The sequence below is a fragment of the Ahaetulla prasina genome, chromosome 12, assembly GCF_028640845.1.
Source record: "Ahaetulla prasina isolate Xishuangbanna chromosome 12, ASM2864084v1, whole genome shotgun sequence".
NCBI classification, from domain to species: Eukaryota; Metazoa; Chordata; class Lepidosauria; order Squamata; family Colubridae; genus Ahaetulla; species Ahaetulla prasina.
Genome location: NC_080550.1, coordinates 2,238,592 through 2,256,630, shown reverse-complemented (window position 1 = coordinate 2,256,630; position 18,039 = coordinate 2,238,592). Strand labels below are relative to the sequence as shown.

The window sequence follows — 18,039 nt, the reverse complement described above, 5'->3', positions numbered from 1 at the left end:
GGTATCAAATGATTTCAACCAGGGGTATCCAACCTTGTCAACTTTTAAGGCTTGTGGACTTCAACTCCCAGTTTTCCCCAGCCAGAAGGGAATTCTGGGAGTTGAAGTCCACAAGTCTTAACAATACAAAGGTTGGACACCCTGGTTTAAAATATTGCTGGGCGCAGCCCTGACATTTTTAGTGTTGTGACTCCAGCCCTGAACCTGGCCCCATGCCCGAAAGTGACTCCGAGAGTGAGGGGGAAGGGCCGTTAAGGCTTACCTTGGGAACACCGATTCCTTTGGCCCGGCTCCAGGAGCCAGAACCAGGCCAGTCGGAGAACATAATGAAGCCCTCATCTACTGATTCCTCCCTTCCTCAGGCTACGCCGTCAGACCCAGCTGATAATAATAATAATAACAATCAAGCTTGGATTAACCCAAGGCGGCGTCATCAAAGGGAACGGTGGGGCAGGAGCCCGATCCCACAGGATATATAAGGAGCTTTGGGACTGTTCGCACTCCACGGGGAGCAAAAGATTAGCTGAACTGTTGCAAAGAGAGCTGAAGTCTTACTCTGCTTACTCATTTGGTTTGAACTTTGGCAAGCAGCTGTGATTTCTCTGCTAGGACTGATAAGAGCCGTGAATCCACTGGCTGAAGGCCAGCTCGTTACTCAGAGGTGGGGAAGGAGACAGAACAGTTAGCCCTCAAAGGGTCCTTCTCTCTTTCCCAAGACCACTACTATATACCGTCAAATGTCCTCAAAACTTTAGATATGCATCCACCAATGATGACTCAAGACCCAACAATGATTCCTCTATCTTTTGGTCTTCAAGGCAAGCCAGAATCTTCTCTGGGTGGGCTCCAAATCTCCCCATCCACACTTCTGACTGCAAACAATGGGTCTTGTTTCACAAAACGGGGTTGTGCAACTTCCTACTATGGTCCAGACTGAAAAAACCTCCAAGCCAACAGCAGGACAGAAGGGTGAGAAGGACAGAATTTGGTTTCCCACACTACTTCTCTCTCTCTCAAAATATCTAACTGATCTTGACACGTTTTGCTGCCTGAATCCTAATTTCTCTCACTTTGTGGGGCCTTCTCTCTTCCCTGTCCGTTCAACGTCTGGACCTTCTTGCCCACCTGCCCAGTGTGAACAACCACAATAATAAACAGGGGTCCTCAGCCACCCAGCCCTGACCCAAGGAAGTCTTCCTTTGTTGAGGGGTAAAAGATACGAAGATGCCCTTCCACGGAACCCTGAAGATCTGGTCATAGTACATCTATGTTTTGGGGGGCACTGCCATGGAAGCACTCCACCACCACTTCTGCCTTCTTCCAGATGTTCCTGTTGCTTCTCACCACCCTCTTCCCCCATCACTGCCATCATTCTGCTCAAGTCTGGGTGACCTTCTCAAGCGTCTCTGGCGCACAAAGGTTCATCTTCTCTCCATGCACACAACAAAGAGGAAACCTGAAGCTTCTCAGACCACTTCAAAACTGAAAGCTTTGCTCTTCCCACGGAGCCTGGCACCCGGGGAGAGAAAAGGCAGAACGAGCGGAACAAGAATGAGCAATGACGTTTGGCCACAGTGACTCACAAGCCTCTTAAATGAGCCCAACCTCACTGCCGGCTTCTGCTCTCTGGAAAACCAAGGCTGAGGCTCTGCAGGACCCAGGCGAATGGCTTGCAGAATGCTGGGAGTGCTGTGACCCAGGCCCCAGTAGGTAGTAGGAAACTCAGTCAGTGAAAAAACAAACAAACTTTATTCGAACAGCTGAGAATCACTTCATTCTCAGCATCGTTCAACTAAATTAAAGCAAATTCCTCCCAACACAAATGCCTCAGTCCTACCACCAACCTTGGTCCAATTAGGCAAACTGCCAAAGGCCTTTCTTAGCAGAAGTTCAGAAGACACCGATAGAAAATAAATGCAACAAGATGAAGCTATCAACGTTGTTTTCCAGCAAAGCCCAAACACCGTTGCTGGTCTTTTAAGCTGGGAGTGGGGGGACCAATCATCTCTTGGCCCTACTCCCGAGTCGTCCTCTTTGCTTGAGCTGCTCTTGCCTTCTGGCAGCTCTTCTCATGTGTGCATTAGGAACAGGCTCCTCCTGTTCCTCTGCCTCACTACTGTCAGTCTCTGGAGGCCGCACCTCACTCTCCAATGGCCCTGGCTCCACCTCAGCCTCATCGCTGTCCTACTCCGTTGCCAGCTCCGCAGGCTGCTGGCGGACTACAGCAGGGAGGTGGGAAATGCACCTCGGTGATTGCTCCTCTCCTAACTCTCCTTTTGATCCTGAGCCAGAGGCTCCAAGACTCTTACTATGCTGTATTGTTATTCACCATCCATGAGTGGGAATATTGACCAAGCAGGAAGTGCAGTGGGGAGGAACACTTTTGGAATCATTCCAGTATAAAAGGAACACCATGACAAGTACTACGTCATACGAAAGAAGATTGAAGGTTTGGGAGATAGGAAAATCTGCTAGGTCAGAACAGCTCAACAGTTGAGCTGTGAGGTTGCTCTGGGAGGCTCCAGAGATGGAAGATTTAAATTCCCAGAATGCTCTCTTCTCAGAAGCAGCTGCCATACTATCTAGGGAATTCTGGGAGTTTAAGCCCACACATCCTAAAGCTTGCTGGCTGGGAACTTCTGGGAGTTGAAGTCCATACATTTAAAGCATGCTGGCTAGGGAATTTTGGGAGTTGAAGTCCACATGTCTGAGTAATTCTAAGAGTTTAAGTCCACACATCTTCAAGTTGCCAAGGCTGAGAAATACTAATTATAATCATTACAGCAGGAAGGGGATGAAATGATTTATCTCCACCCTTGAGTGCAGTTGCCTCCCCAGGTTCAAACGATCAGGATTGAAGGGGAATGCCTTCTTTCGTTCACGCTGCAAGAAGCACCCCATCCACAAGCTAAAATCAGGCTTAACTGGCAGAGTTCAGATCCATTTTGGGTCCCAGGCCTCGACTCTGGCCCAGGAGAAACCACTCCTTCTCCTCTCTCAGCCTTCCTGCCAACCACGTGAAAAAAGCTGGCCGCGCCAGGAGTCCAGTGTCTCTCCAGTGGCAACAGCTCAAAGCCCATTAGACTGAGTGCCGAAGCGTTGCCCGTGGTTCGTCAATTATTCAGACAATAATTGCACCCTTATTTAAAGTCTAGCCTCGTGTCTGCGGCATGCCAGCCTGCCAAGCACCATTGATAGCTCACGCCACAGGCAGGCGCGCTCCACACCTCCCACCCAACCCCTGAAATTCATCCATGGAGGCATCTGGTGAATTAGTTAAGCCAGCACGTCCGGGGGGGGGGCAGGTGTACTCAGGTGCGAAGTCAGAGAGGCGGCAATTAAACACTCCCGCCGCTTCTTGTAACTCGGAGTCATTTAATCCCAACTGAACTCGGGCTCAGGGATCAGTGAGGGATCAGTTGAACACAAGAACACTTCAGAGCCAAGTTTCTCGCCCTTGGCAGCTTGAAGTGGTAGGGACTTCAACTCCCAGAATTCTCCACTCATCACTGTTGCTGAGGAATTCTGGGAGTTGAAGTCCACATGGCTTCAAAGTCTAGAGCAGGGGCCTCCAACTTTTGGCAACTTTAAGCCTGAAGGATTCCAGCTCCCAGAATTCCCCAGACATCACTGTTGCTGAGGAATTCTGAGAGTTGACATCCACATAGCTTCAAAGTCTAGAGCAGGGGCCTCCAACTTTTGGCAACTTTAAGCCTGGAGGATTCCAGCTCCCAGAATTCCCCAGCCATTACTGTTGCTGAGGAATTCTGGGAGCTGAAGTCCACCAGATTTAAAGTTGCCAAGGTTGGAGACCCCTGGTCTAAAGGACATTCACATAGCTATGAAGTCCACATAGCCTCAAGGTCCAGAAGAAATCCAGATACGTTTCCAGGGGAAGTCGACGTGATTTTGAAGGTCACGTAGCTTCAAGATCCAGAAGAAGTCATTTTCTAAAGTCATGGGCTCCCCTGACTTTAAACCTAGCCAGAGTAGGATCTGATTGAGCACGCAAGAAACCCATGAATAAGGGCAGCTGATGAAGCAACCAACAACTTGCGTTCCATTTCCCATCAAACATGCTTTTTGTAGAAAATCTTGCCTTAATATGGTGTCTGTGTTTGGAGGCTATTCACAGATCACTAGGGTAATCTATGGCATCATCAAATATAAGTGTTTGGAAGATACTTGGAGATCTAGTCCAACGTTCAAACCCCATGCTTGTTTGCATAACCATTTTGGGTAGAATTACGAGGGAGAAAAAGAAATACGTAGCGCTCACCCAGACCTTTTTCCTATATTATCTATGAATAAACACATCTGCATTCACACTGATGGTTAATCTGAAGATGGTTCATCTGCAAGATCTGATGATCCCCAATCTTAGCTAAAGACAAGAATAGACAATAAGAACAGACAACATTAAGAAGAATAGACTTCTTAATAAGTGAAAGATCCCATCCAGGTCCTCAAAAAATGGTTTGCTTGCACAATTCCCACTTCTACTTCTCAGAAACGTTCAGGTTTCAAAGGCTAGTTAGAGATCTCCTTTACCTTTTGGGGTTTTTTTTTCTTTTCCAAATTCCCTGGATGATGGTTATTGTTATCCCAAAGAGCTGGCTGCTACTACCTGTCCCCAACCCTACTGTCTCTTCATTGCGGACAAACAGCAGAAAATCACCAGCCATTATATCAGCTGCTCAATTCAATCACTCAAGCCCATCCATTTCAGATGCTCCTGTCTGGTTATTACGGCCCTGGACTTTATAATCCGAGTATGGTAGCCCCTAGGAGGAAATCAATAATTCTTGTTGCAACCCTTTTAATGGAGAAAAAAAAAAGACGTGGCCGAAGGGAGAAGCAGAAAGTCTTGAATAAAGGAGGAGGAATAAAATTGGCCCACCCAACCTTGCCATTCATAAATCACCCTGAGCTCTCAAAGAAATGGACCACAAACACAATGGAGATGTTGTTCCCCCTCAGTTCCAAATTGTTCCTCTAAACAGTTCCTCTGCAGATGGTCCCCCCTGGAAAATCATGGTCAGCCGGCAGCCAAAGTAACAAAGGACCGAAAAACAGGAACTTGGATTTGGTTTTTATTTCTTCACTTAATACGGAGTGTGTTTAGTCTGAATAAAGAGGTTTCCTCCTGCACATCACCTACGATGTTTAGAAGCTTGACTTTTGAATTGGGGGCAAGAGTTCAGAAACTATGAACATAGCAAAAGTATGGTAATCAAGTATGGATCCTGATTCAAACCAGAGGTGAAATCCAGCAGGTTCTGACCTGTTCTGGAGAACCAGTAGTGGAAAGTTTGAGTAGTTCAGAGAACCAGCAAGGAGCACCTCTGGCTGGCCCCAGAGTGGGGTAGAGATGGGGATTTCGCAGTATCCTTACCCTGGAGTGGGGTGGAAAGGGAGATTTTGGGAGTATCCTTCCCCTGCCACACCCGCCAAGCCACGCCCACAGAACCAGCAGTAAAAAAAAATTCACCACTGATCCAAACCAATGATTCCACTTGGGAATTGGTTTTTTTTTTTTTGCTAGTTGGCTGTTAGCCTGAATTAAGTTGGGCATCCCTTGTTAGATTCTAAAGCCAGAGGCAAGATCAATGTTGTGAGTTGTGGAGAGACATAAAGGCAAAGATTTGGAGTCTGACATTCCCCTGGCCCCCTTGAGCTTATAGGCACTGGTAGGTATTAAAATGATTTAAGAAGACCATCAGATTCTTGGAAATCTAAACAGCCCCCTCCCCATTCCAGACAAGACTATACCTTAAAATTAAGATTTAGGGACCATTTCATGCTCTGGGCCAGATAATTGCTATGGCCTTTGACCTGCCCTCTTCCAACGGTCACTCTACAGGTCACCCTGGGACTCATAAACATGCCAAATGTGTCCATAAGCATCAAGGTGTCCAAAGTCCCTAGAAGAGACCTTCTTCTTGAGATCAAGGAAGACGGTTGTTCCCCAACTATTCACTCATCAGATTTATCCCTATGGACAACTCCAAACTGGCTTTGTTTTTTGTCTTGATTGCCCAGCAGGGTATGGAGAAATTTAAAGGAAGTGGCTAAAAGGCTCATCCCAAGTCAAGGGCGACACAGTTGGCTCCCATGTCCTGTAACAACAAATGTCAACGCAATATTGATTGAGCAAGAAAATCTGTGCCACTGAGTTAAGCGCAAAGCACCTGAGAAGAACTAATCAGCAAGTAAGCTGATGGAGGTGTTGCACATCATGCGTTCTTCACCCAGTAGAAAAGAAGCAATTTGCAGAGCTGATACACTTTGCTGGCCAAGAGGCATGACCACCGACGCTATCTGCTCTTGTCCTTCCTGCTTGCTTATCCATAACCTAAAAGTATTTCAAACAAATCAAAGTCACTAAGTGCAAGTATGTTGACCTTCCACTGAGAACCGAGGACAGTTCTTGAAGAAGCTCACCAGGACCAGTCCAAACCTATACAGAATCCCTTCCATTCTTGGGACGCAAGTCAAATTGCCATTAGCCCTTGCAAGCAAAGTTCAGGGAAAGCCATACCGCCGTCTTGCCTGGAGGGTGTGCAGATCACAAAACATCTGACAGGCATCCAGTTATTTATTTCAATCTACATTTTTCACTTTGCCAGATAACGCAAAAAACCACAAGATGCAGTTTGATGAAGGACTGGTGACTACCTCTCTGGGACCTGCACAGTTCTCCTCATGCCACACGGTTGACTTTTTGTGATGTCACAAACTACAAACACTGAATCATCTAGTGCAAAACTACCCGCGGTGGAATAATGCTAATTTGCAACTTCTGCAGGTGGGGAAAAAAAAGCAAAACAAAAGGGGGTGAAAAACAAAGATGCAAAGAAGCTTTGATAAGAGAAGATAGCCTTAGAAGTTTACTGCCAGAGACTTCAGGAACACATCCGTGCTTTTTTCTTGACAGCCGTGAAAAGTGTTGCTGGTGACACAATCTTTCAGCTTCCTTATCTCACAGATCTAAGGGTCTCTGGAGCCAACTTAGCTTTCCACAATCAGCCCAGATTGGCCAGGTGTTGTTTCTTGCTGAAAGCAAAGAGTCCTTCAAGTTGAGTTCAACCCTTGATGAGTTCTACCCTTGTTGAGACTCAAAGAGTTTTCAAGCAATAAAGGGAGACGGGTCTGCCACCACCTTCTACATTTTCCTAGCTGTCTCCCAACTGAGTACTAGCCAGGTCTGACCCTACTTAAGTTTCTGAAGCTAGTAACCAAAGCGGAGGGGAGATGAAGATTAGAAGGAAAGGCGACAGAGGATCAAATGTTTCTCTCTAGCATTAAGACGGTGTTAATGAAGCTAGATGCCGAATACCCTACTTTGCTGCTCTTAATGTAAGGATTAGCAAAGAAGACCGAGAGACTCAGAAGAAGCTGAGAACTTTGGAGACCATGCAGTGCTTGGCTATTTTTGACAGAAAGGTGAACATCCACAAATATCACCTAACCCTCTTTGCTTTGCTTCTATTGTCCTATGTTTTCATGCTGCACCTTTGCAAATCTACCAGTTGCTCTTCTTCTTTGGATCACGATGAGCTCTAAGATCTCTGTGGGCCCAGTTTCCAGGTAGTCCCCATGTTATCAAAAGCTGATCACAGGGGCTTCAAAGGAAAGGTAGATTTCCTAACTGGGAGCCCTCCAGAGCCCGGAGGCTTCAAGAATGAAACCCACAAGATTCCCAGCTGAAAAGAGAATTACGGGACATGTCCTCCCCATACAGGGTGAAAACTTCAGAAATATTACTTGCAAAAGGAAAAAGCTGAGCGGATTGAATGAGGGGAAGAGACTCGGAGGGCCCCAAGGAAAGAAAGCGAAAAATGATTAAAGTTAATCTGGGGAGGACAACACACACTCTAAGCTGCAGCATTCACAAGTGCTATGAAACCGAAGCATGCATTGCTCTTCCTGAATGTTATCTGGAGAGATTGCATTCTCTCTATCTCTCCCTCCTCCCTCTTTCTCTCTCTCTCTCTCTCTTGTCCCTCCATCTCTCTCCCACCTAGGTTGCTCTGCATTTTCCCTTTAGAGAGTAGGGGGGTAGAATCCACTTACTGCTCTAAATGGACCTCCAGATCTTGGTTCCCCGTCCTCCAGTGGGCTCAGTGCTTTCCAAGGCTGTCTGCAGGAGGGCAGCACCCCATCTTCTCTCCGGGAGAGACCCCACTCCACCCCTTGTCCTGGACAGCAGGTCCCGGATCCCCCATGCCTCCAGCCGGCGAGAGGGCTAATGCAAAATTAAACCCTGACATCACCCTGTAATGGAGAAGCTCAGCACATGATAAGGTCCCCTTATGAAATCCGGCTGCCTGCAGAGGCACGGGATGGGGATGGGGGAGAGGAGGAGAGAAAGAAGGGGAGAGGACTGGCCAGCCGGACACCCCCTATCCCTTTTCCCCCTGGGAAGGTTGCTATTTAAGTAAAAAGGGGGATCCCTCCCTCCTCTTTTTGGCTGGGTGTTGAGCTGTATACACACACACACACACACACACACACACACACACACACACACGCTCAGATTACAAGCAGCTCAGGATGAGCGTAACCGTCTGCCCTGCCAGGCATCTGCCTGACCTCTGCCTGCTAATCCTCCCCAGGGGAGGGAACTCTGATGCCATTAGAGCTTGGCGGGCACCTTTTGGCCTTCTCTGCAGGAGCCGGGGGCACAGCCTGCCCTCTGCCGATTAGCCCGAAGCCCCTCTAATAAGCAGCCCCCTCCCTGGCTACCCCTCGCTTTGTTCGCTTGGAAGACCAGGCTGCAGAACCGCTTCGGTTTCCCAGGGAAATTCTTCCTCCACGGGCTGTCCATAGCCTCTCCTCTTCCTCCTCCTCCTTTTCAGAGAGACTTGAACTGGTGCTAGCCGCCCCCTTGGTCGGCATGCCTCCACTGCCCTAGACCGGGAGTTTCTTAACCTTGAAGACAACTCTCAGAATTCCCCAGCCAGCAGGCTTTAAATGACCATCTTGACTGATGGCTGACCTTGTGGGCTCAGTTATGGTTGGAAGTCAAAGGCTACCTGTACTTTAGTTCAATGGTTCTCCACCTTGGCGACTTGAAGACATCTGGACTTCGACTCCCAGAATTCCCCAGCTATTCCTGCACGGACCCGTCTGAATTTAGAATGTGTGTCGATTCTTTGAGCCCATCTGAGGCTCAGGCCCACCACATCTTCTGCAAAAGGCCTTCTTCTTCTCATGCCCCATCTACGCTACTTCCAGCATCCCGCCACATGAGCCTGTTAAGGACAGGCACACCAAACCAATCTCTCCTATCCCTTGGCACCCAAATGGGCATCTCCCAGCCAAGGGAGGTGGCAAAACCGCTTTGGATGGCCTTTGACCAAGACCTGCTGAACACAGAAGAGGTTCTGAGTTGGGAAACAGGCAAATAAGAGGCAAACTGAGCGGAACAACCAAGAAATGCCCGAACCCAGGAGTGATGTGAGACCCCTGGCAGCCCTTGACCTCTCCCTCTGTGTAAAGTGGGCCCTCTTGGCCCTTACAAAATTGTTCCATTTTTAAGCCCACTAGCAGATAGCTAAGCCCATTTTCTGCAAATGCTTGATTCTTCTAAGAAGAATTCGGCGTAATGCATCTCTGAAAACAACCCCTTGGCCTGTTAAAAAAAAAAGGTCAGAATATCATTTCTGAGCAAACAGTCAATTCCTTTCCCCACTCAAAGTTTCTCCTCCATTTCTCCCCGCAGGAAGAAATGAAGGAAAGAACAAGAGGTAAAGGAAGCCAACATTCCAGCTGGGATTAGCTATCAAATAACTTTGCATTTAAAACCCTTTTTCTCTCTGGTTCTCCCACATCCTCTTGGCCAAAGGACCACAAGGCCAGGGGTTAAAGGAGAAGACCTGGAAAGTCAGGAAGTCATCACCTTTTGGGACCTTCTCCTTTCAGGAAATAGTTGAACAGGTAGAGTTTAATTCGCGTGCAACAAATAGAGTGACTGGCTAAAAAAAGATTTGCCCACTTTTCCTGTAACCAGGCTATCCTAATTTGGGTGATTGGAACACACGCAGCCCCTGAGTTTCCTGTCATATCACACATTACAGACACACATACACACACAGAGAGAGAGAGAGAGACAGACAGAGAGAGGTGCTAGCTCCCCAAACTGCTCCTCTTCCACTTTCCAACTTGGTTTTTCACTCGGAGTTGGCAGAACCCAACAGCCACCCAAGCCAATGCCCAGAGCATGCCATTCCATGCTGTGCCACCACGTTACATGGGAGAGAAAAGCAAAGCACCCCAGGAATTCACCCTTGGGGGAGAAAAAGGTCTCAAGTGATGCCGAACACAGCCATGAGGAAATCCTTCCCGATGCAACATTGGAAAGGAAAAAGTGGTTAGAAGCCCAGGCCCCTCTGCCTTCAACCCAAAGCTGTGAGAAAAGGGTTGCCACGATTCCGAAGCCGGGCGCAGGCCTTTGGCTTTCAGCAATGTGAGAACACCTGTAGTCCTCCTTCACACATCTTGCCCGCCCTGGAAGAATCCCCTGGCAATACAGTCACCAGCTCTCCATGTGCTCCGGGCACTCCAGGAGGGAGCACCAGGTGTCCAAATCCAGCTTTGAGGTCGTGGCCAAAGACAACACCAGGCAGGGGCTCCATTTGAGCCCAAGCTCCCCGCACCAGAGGAGGCCAGGCGCCCCTTTAGCCAAGGAAGAGAACTTTCACTCACTCAGGCTCTGAAGCAAAGAGGACCAGGTCTTCGTTCCCAACATGACAGTTCGCGATTTAGAGACGGGACCCTGGCCGCCGGGCTTCTCCCAATCTCTTGCAGAGGGCGCCCCTTGGAGACCACCAGGGCCCCTACCCTTGGCGGCTGCCGACTCAGCCGGAGCAGCCAAGCAGCTGGGAAACGTTCAGCTCAGGGGAGGAGACCCCCATCCGCCGCTCGCCAGCATGTCTCTCTTCCCCTTCCCCATGCTCAACTCTTGTTCTCCCCGGGGGAGGGAGGGAGGGAGGGAGGGAGGGTGCTGGGGAGGGGGCATCCCAAGCTGAAAGAGCTTTGGCTCTGCTCCCGCCCACAAACAGCTTCGTGGCTCCCCCAGCCAGCCAGCTGCCTCCACCACCGTCGCCTCGTACTTGATAGCAACCTTGTCAAGACTGCTGAGTTGTAGCTGACCTCTCACCTGCAGCTGCTAATTAAGGTTCCTCCGTGACAGTTCAAGTGCGCTTCGCCTCCAGTTTGCAGCACCAAAGCTCCTAATTGGAGGAGATTTTTCAGTTTCTCAATAGGGCTGGATTCCTCCTTCCTTCCTTCCTTCGCCCACCCTCCCTCCCTCTCTTTTTACAGCTATTCCAGGGCCCGGGGCAAACATTGCATTTCCTCCTGGTGTTTACCTCTTGGCAAACATGGCTCTTCCTCTTAGTCTGGGCCTCTGAGGAGCAACAGGAAGCTAGAAGGAGAGGAGGGGAAGTGGAAGAGGAAGGAAATGGGGGGTCTGCAACACCATGCAGGAAAAGCAGGAAAGGGGAAGAGGGAAAGGGCCCTCGAGCCTTTGATGTTCTCCTTGAGGGCCCAAATTTCTAAGATTTCAGAGGGATTCCAATGATTTGATACAGCCCCTGCTCAGAATTACTTTCTAGTTTACCAATCTGAGAGGTTGCACAAAGTGGAGCCATCTTCTAAAATGTCATAGAAAGAAGTCAAGAAGGAATATCTTCTCAATTGAACAAGAAAAGCAACACACACACACACAGCGCAAAAGTCCAATTTTGGTGAACGTTTAAGAGAACGTCCTAACCCTTCTCTTCTACTGAAGAGCGGTACGGAACTGGGAGAACCTCTGAAAGAGACGGACCAAATGTGAGTTACCTAGGAAGAGAAATGGAACTTGAGACAATCTCAGAGACAGATTCTCTCCCCTCCTAAGTGACCTCGGCTCCCCAAATTGTCCTGCCCATTGTTCCCATCTTGCCCAAACTTTGAGCCAGTCCAATTGCTAACATTCGTGGCCCAGCCTTCCTCAACTGGCTGCCCACCTCACAAGTAGGCTTCTCTCCCAGAATGTCTCCACCAGCATGGCCAATTCTGGGAATTCTGAGAATTGAGGTTGACCCAACAGGAGAATGTCCTGTTTGGAGAAGGTAAGTTCTTGAAAGATCTGGGCTCCAAAATGTACTTTCAGGCACTCTCTCACTGAGCTAAGACACCTCTGAGCAAACGGAGAGAGGTTGCTTTTGAAGAGAGATCTCCAAACTTGGTAACTTTAAGACTTGTGGATTTCAACTCCCAGAACTGTCTAGCCACATGGCTGACTTGAGGAACTCTGGAAGTTAAAGTCCACAAATCTTAAAGTTACCAAGTTTGGAGACCCTTCCTTGCTTTAGGACAATGAATATTTGGATTCTTTCTACCGAGGATACAGTAGCATTCTTCAACTTTTTTAGCTAGAAGGACATCAAGGCGAACCTCTCCCCTGACCCTCGCAGCTTCTTTGCCTTCCCCACGTCTCCATTCTTACCACAAGACAAGACGGTAGGAAGGAGCCCTTCCTTCCATGCATTTCAGAACCAGTGCATTAAAAGGGAAGTTTTGTTCTTGGGAAATCATTCAGAGCTGTCTTTCTCCGTAGGCCTCGCCGTCTTCAGAAAAAAAATCGGCTCTCTGGTTTGCCAACGGCTGCCACAGCTCAACCTCAACGGACTGTGTTTGCACAACGGTTGAGAAGGAGAACAAGCCCCCGGTGAAGAGTTCAACAAAACAGGAGTGGGTGACCCAGTGCCCATGCCATTCCTGGGCTTTGCTCCTCCCGTCTCCTCCCCTCCGGATCATGACCAGACCCTGACCGATCCAGGGAGATCAGAGATGTTTTATCAGGGAGAGGATGGGGGGAAAGAGGACGAGTGAGAGAGGCAGAGCGCTGAGCTGACCCCATAATCTGTCCGATGTGAAACAGGCGAAGGCTTGTCTCATCCACAGGAGGGAGAGGTCAGGAAGGGCAATTCTCCTCCAATGTGGCCCACATTCCTGGAATTCATGCCTGGCCAAGCAGCTTTGCTGTCAAAAAGGCTGGCCCCTCTTCTCAACCAGGAGTAGGTTGGGCACATAGTTCAGAGAAAAAGGCGGCCACCAGGAACCCCTTGGCCCATGCATGTCTGGAGAAGCCGAAGCTCCTACAAAGGTTCGTCCCCAAAGCGTGTTTCACACTGAGAAAGCCCGAAGGAGGTTTGCTAAGCAGCATTAGAGCTGAAGGGCCGAGATCAGGATGTGGCAACTGCCATTATGAGAGTCCAACAGGGGTGAAATCCAGCAGTTCTGGAGAACCGGTAGCAGAAATTTTGAGCAGTTCGGAGAAGCGGCAAATGCCACCTCTGGATGGCCCCAGAGTTGGGTGGGAATGGAGATTTTGCAATATCCTTCCCCCTGGAGTGGGGAGGGGATGGGGATTTTGCAGTATCCTTCCCACGCCATGGCCACCAAGCCATACCTACAGAACCGGTAGTAAAAAAAAAAAATGGATTTCACAACTGGAGTCCAGTACTTTTTAAAAAGGGAAGACAACTTCTTCTCCAAAGCCCTTGAAGGGAGGACAAAAAGCAACGGATGGAAACTAATCAAGGAGAGAAGCCACCTGGAACTGACCGAATAATTCAACAGTGGGACGACTTGCCTCCGGAGCTTGTGGGTGCTCCAAGACTGGAGGCTTTTAAGAAGAGACAGGACAGCCATTTAACTGAAACGGTGTAGGATTTCCTGCTTGAGCAGGGGGGTTGGACTAGAAGACCTTCAAGGTCCCTTCCAACTCTGTTATTCTGCTGAAAGGTTGAAACGTGATATTGCAAATCCTCTCTTGGAAGCAGAAACTGTTTCCGTATTAAGCTACCTCAGAGGCCACTTTCCTTTGGCAGCCTTTCAAGAGCTACTGAAAATAAAATAAAAATTTTTTTTAAAAAAAGTACAAACCAAGCAAACAGAAAAGGGCACTGCGGGTCTCAGGGAAGTCCGTTCCCCCTGCGGCGTTTGCCTTCCCTCTCATCCGCCAGTCGAAGGGCAAAACGCCGAGGAAACAAGCCAAACTCTTTCACTTTGGTCTCCAGCGCTGCAACCGTGCATGGAGACGTCTCCTCGCCCTCTTTAGATCAATATTGGCTAGAAGTCAAGCCAGGAAAAGGAGGAGGAGGAGGAGGAGAAGCGAAGAAGGCTGGGGAGTGATTGCTAGGCAACTGCCCAAAAGGAAAAGGCATGAAGGAGTTGCTAAGGAACCAATTATTTACCCCCATATTCCACCACGCAGGAGGCTAGAGGGGGTTTAGGGTTGAGAAGGGAAAGGGGGGTCATTCCGAGAAGAGGTGGTGAGAAAAGGAGACTGGATTCCACCATCAAGGTGGGCGCCTTTCTCATCGTCCGTCCTCTAAGTCCTACTGTCCCAGCCGACCATAGATTTCAAAAGTTGCGTCTCTCGGATGACACACCACACGCCATCTGGATCTCCCGTCTCCTTTTACTACAGCAGAACACAAACCAGGGGTGAAATGTGAAATTTGTTACTACCAGTTCTGTGGCTGTGGCTTGGTGGGATGGGGTAATGTAACTGGGTGACTGGGTGGGCGTGGCCAACTTTTTTTTTTTTTACTTTTTTTTACTTTTAAAAGCAATTTTTCTACAACCTCTTCCGCTGAAAAATGTTTTTAAAAGGTTCTGGCGATCAGGCAATTCAGCTGGGATCACCAGAGGAGCTCTTTAAAAGCATTTTATTTTTCGGCTGAAGAGGTTGTAGAAAAAATGCTTTTAAAGGGTTCTGACAATCCCAGCTGAGCCATGTGATCATCAGAGGCTTTTTTCTTTAACTTTTAAAAGCATTTTTTCTTCGCTCGAAAAAATGCTTTTAAAAGTAAAAAAAAAAAGGCTCTGATGATTGCACGGCTCAGCTGGGGTGGGGGTGGGGGTGGGCAGGGATTTTTGCTACCAGTTCTCCAAACCACCCACCGCCATCATTACCGGATCAGGCGATCGGGTCCAAACCAGGAGCATTTCACGCTTGCCACAAACCATGGAGAACGACCATCGGATTCAACAAGCTCATTCGCCTATCCAGCTCATCAACCAACCAGGTGCTGGAGCTTACCTGGACAGGTCTTGTCGCTTCATTCAGAACGAAAAGGAAAGAGGTAGAGAAATGGCCAGCAGCTCCCCCTTCTCTCCTCCCGCCCCAGCAGCATCGGTGCATCAAGTCCTGAGTTTTTTGGAAAAGGCCTGTAACTCAGCAGGAGACAAAATGTCCCCCAATTCAGAGAAGATACAAGCCCAAGGGAGGGATTCCGTTTGGGGGATTCCGTTTTCTGAGCCTGCAGCTTAAGAAGGGATGCTAGAGCAGGTAAAGGAAAAGGGCCGATGCCCGATGGCCCTGAGCTTTGCCTCCGTCCCCATCATCTTCTTCAAAAGCCTGGCTAACTTGCCTCCAATTCAGCTAAGTTTGGGGGGGGGGGAAAAGGAGACCCTACATCAAAGGAACCAGCTGCTCCCACCCTTCTCCAAAGCGGAGGTACACCTGCCCTACCTTCCATCTCGAATCTTTGCCCCCCAAGACGGTCGTGGTGCCCAAAGCCCCCTCCTCGTTTCCAAAGACTACAAGGAAGCTGAAGAGGGAACAAAGGAAAAGTCTTCAAACAATGTCCAGTTACGTCTGCAGAGAGTTAGATCGCTTGACTTGTTTCCCACCTCCCCATCCCACAACGTATTCATAGTCCTCAACTTACAACAGTTTATTCAGCGACCATTCAAAGTTTCATTGTATATATGATATACAATGACAATAAAGGCTATACTACTAAGTTACGACTTGGCTGAAAAAAAAGTGATTGACTTTTTTTCACACTTAGGACTCTGTTGCAGCTCCGTCGTGGTCACGTGATCAAAATTCAGAGGCTTGGCAACTGACTCTTATTTATGACGGCCGCAGTGTCCCAGGGTCACGAGATCCCCTTTTATGACCTTCTGACAAGTAAAGTCATTGGGGGAGCTAAAGTCACTTGACGAACCATGTGACTAGCTTTTAACAACGGCGGCAAGGAAAGTCGTAAAACGGAGCAAAACTCACTTAACAACGGTCTCGGTTAGCCATGGAGAAGTTGGGCTCAATTGCGGTCATAAGTCAGGGATGCCCTTTACCGGTTTTAATTGCAAACCCACTTAACAAAGGGAGATGCAGCTATTTGCTGTTAAGGGTCTGATTCTTCCCCACTGCACTCCACACACACACACACACACACACACACACACCCTTTGATTGCACTCTCACTAATCTCCCTTGTGGCTTTGTGGCAAGGAGCACGCCTTCTCCACCAGACCCGAGTGCATTTGCAAGATCAGTCACCGATCAGCTCTGGGGGATGCCGAGTTTCATCCCCTGATCCTGCAAAACCAGCGTGGATAAGCCAAGATTTGCCTAATCCCCACCCACCCACCCACCCACCCACCTCTCCCGCACTGACTGGACCCCACAGGTTTGCGTTCACACATTTGACTGAAATGTTCTGGTGTGAAGAGGAATCCAAAGAGATAAACGTGGACTCCCTTCCAGCCTTGTCTACCCCTAAGGGGGGGTGGGGGTCTGTCAATTTTATAATTGAAGATTATAAGATTGACAGACCCACCTTGGCTTCTCACCCACCGCAGATCTCCACACACACACACACACACCCCTGGGTGGGCGGGGTGGGTGGGTTGTGTTCCTCCAACAGGTTGCAACCAGGAGGCTTCTGGAGGTGTGCAATAGTGACTTGGACAATGAGCCCCAACTGGGACAAATATGGGACCTGAGGCCGCAGGTCTGCGGAGAGAGATTTTCCAAGCTGTCTCGGCCATCAGCAGCCCCGTAGGGTCCAAAGCTGTTGGGTTGCATTTGTGTCTCTCCCAGCTTCAAAGCCTGTCGGGTTGGTAAAGGTGAAAGAGATAGAAAGGAGAGTTGAGAGGAAACCAAGAGGCAGAAGATGTGAGTCGGGGTCTTCTTGCAGACCTGCATACGTGGTGCTGAAGAGGGAGGGTGGATAAGGGCCAGAGCTTCGGTCCAGGGAGTGGCCCTTCTGAGTGGCCTTGGCTAGCCAGGGAGCATGGACTGATGGAACTGGGCCTAATCCGTCCTCCTTCCCGCTTGTAAGACAGGATCGACTAAACCTTGCATCACCACCTAAACAGATCTGATCCAAAACAAAACAACAAAAAGAGGAATCCAAAGAGGTAGATGTGGACCCCGTCTTCCAGCCTTGTCTGCACTTGAGGGGCCCCTCAATCTTATAAGCAGCCCTGCCCCACTTTGGCCTCCCACCCAGCGTAGATTTCTGGGGCCCCTACTTGCTGGCTTCCAGCAAAGATCCTCCAGCCGGCTGCAACCAGGAGACTCCAAGGGCTGTCATTTGCCCCCCATCCCTGAGACCTCCGGGCTGGCTTTGGGAGGCGCACCATGCTCCAGGGAGCCTGGCCGTCCCTCCCTCTCTCTCCCCCCACTGGAGAACTGCCGCTCGAGCAGCATCTTCTGCGAACAAAAGGCACAGTGGCGCGTGCCTCTCTCTCTCTCTCTCTCTCTCTCTCTCTCTCTCTCTCTCAGCGCCTGCCCAGCGAAGCCCAGGCGGCCTGTTGTTAGCGCCGTGCCAAACCCAAAGTGGCTGCTCCAATCACTGCAATCCAATAAAAGTGCTACTCGCCTATTTATCATCCGCGGGCTTTTTATCGCAGCCGCGGCAGATGGCGGCTACCTTTAGAAAGCTCGGCAGCCTGCTGGCATTGGCGTTCCTCTCGCTTGCGCCCACTTCCCCCACCCCTTTTCTCTTTTGCAGAAACAGCTGAGCTTGGCGGAGACGGGCCCCTGCACCTGCAAGGAGGAGGAGGGGGGGAGGAGGACGAGGTGGTGGTGATGATGGAGGAGGGGGAGGAGGAAGAAGAAGAAATGGTGATGATGGAGGAGGAGGAAAAGGAGGAGGAAGAGGTGGTGATGGAGGAGGAGGAGGAAGAAGAGGAAGAGGAGGAGGAGGAAGAAGAAGAAATGGTGATGATGGAGGAGGGGGG

At 49.4% G+C, this 18,039-nt stretch overlaps 1 protein-coding gene across 5 annotated transcripts in view; it reads right to left on the bottom strand.

Moving 5' to 3' along the window:
• GSE1 (Gse1 coiled-coil protein) overlaps positions 1-18,039 on the bottom strand; it is a 273,191-nt gene that overhangs the window by 144,872 nt on the left and 110,280 nt on the right. Inside the window, exon 1 of one of the 5 annotated variants that reach the window (XM_058155626.1) lies at positions 8,077-8,221. The exons of the other annotated variants lie outside the window; for them this stretch is intronic. The gene's annotated coding sequence lies outside the window, so the exon portion shown is untranslated. Of the gene's footprint in view, positions 1-8,076; positions 8,222-18,039 lie in introns of those variants that run through there. 5 annotated transcript variants of the gene reach the window in all.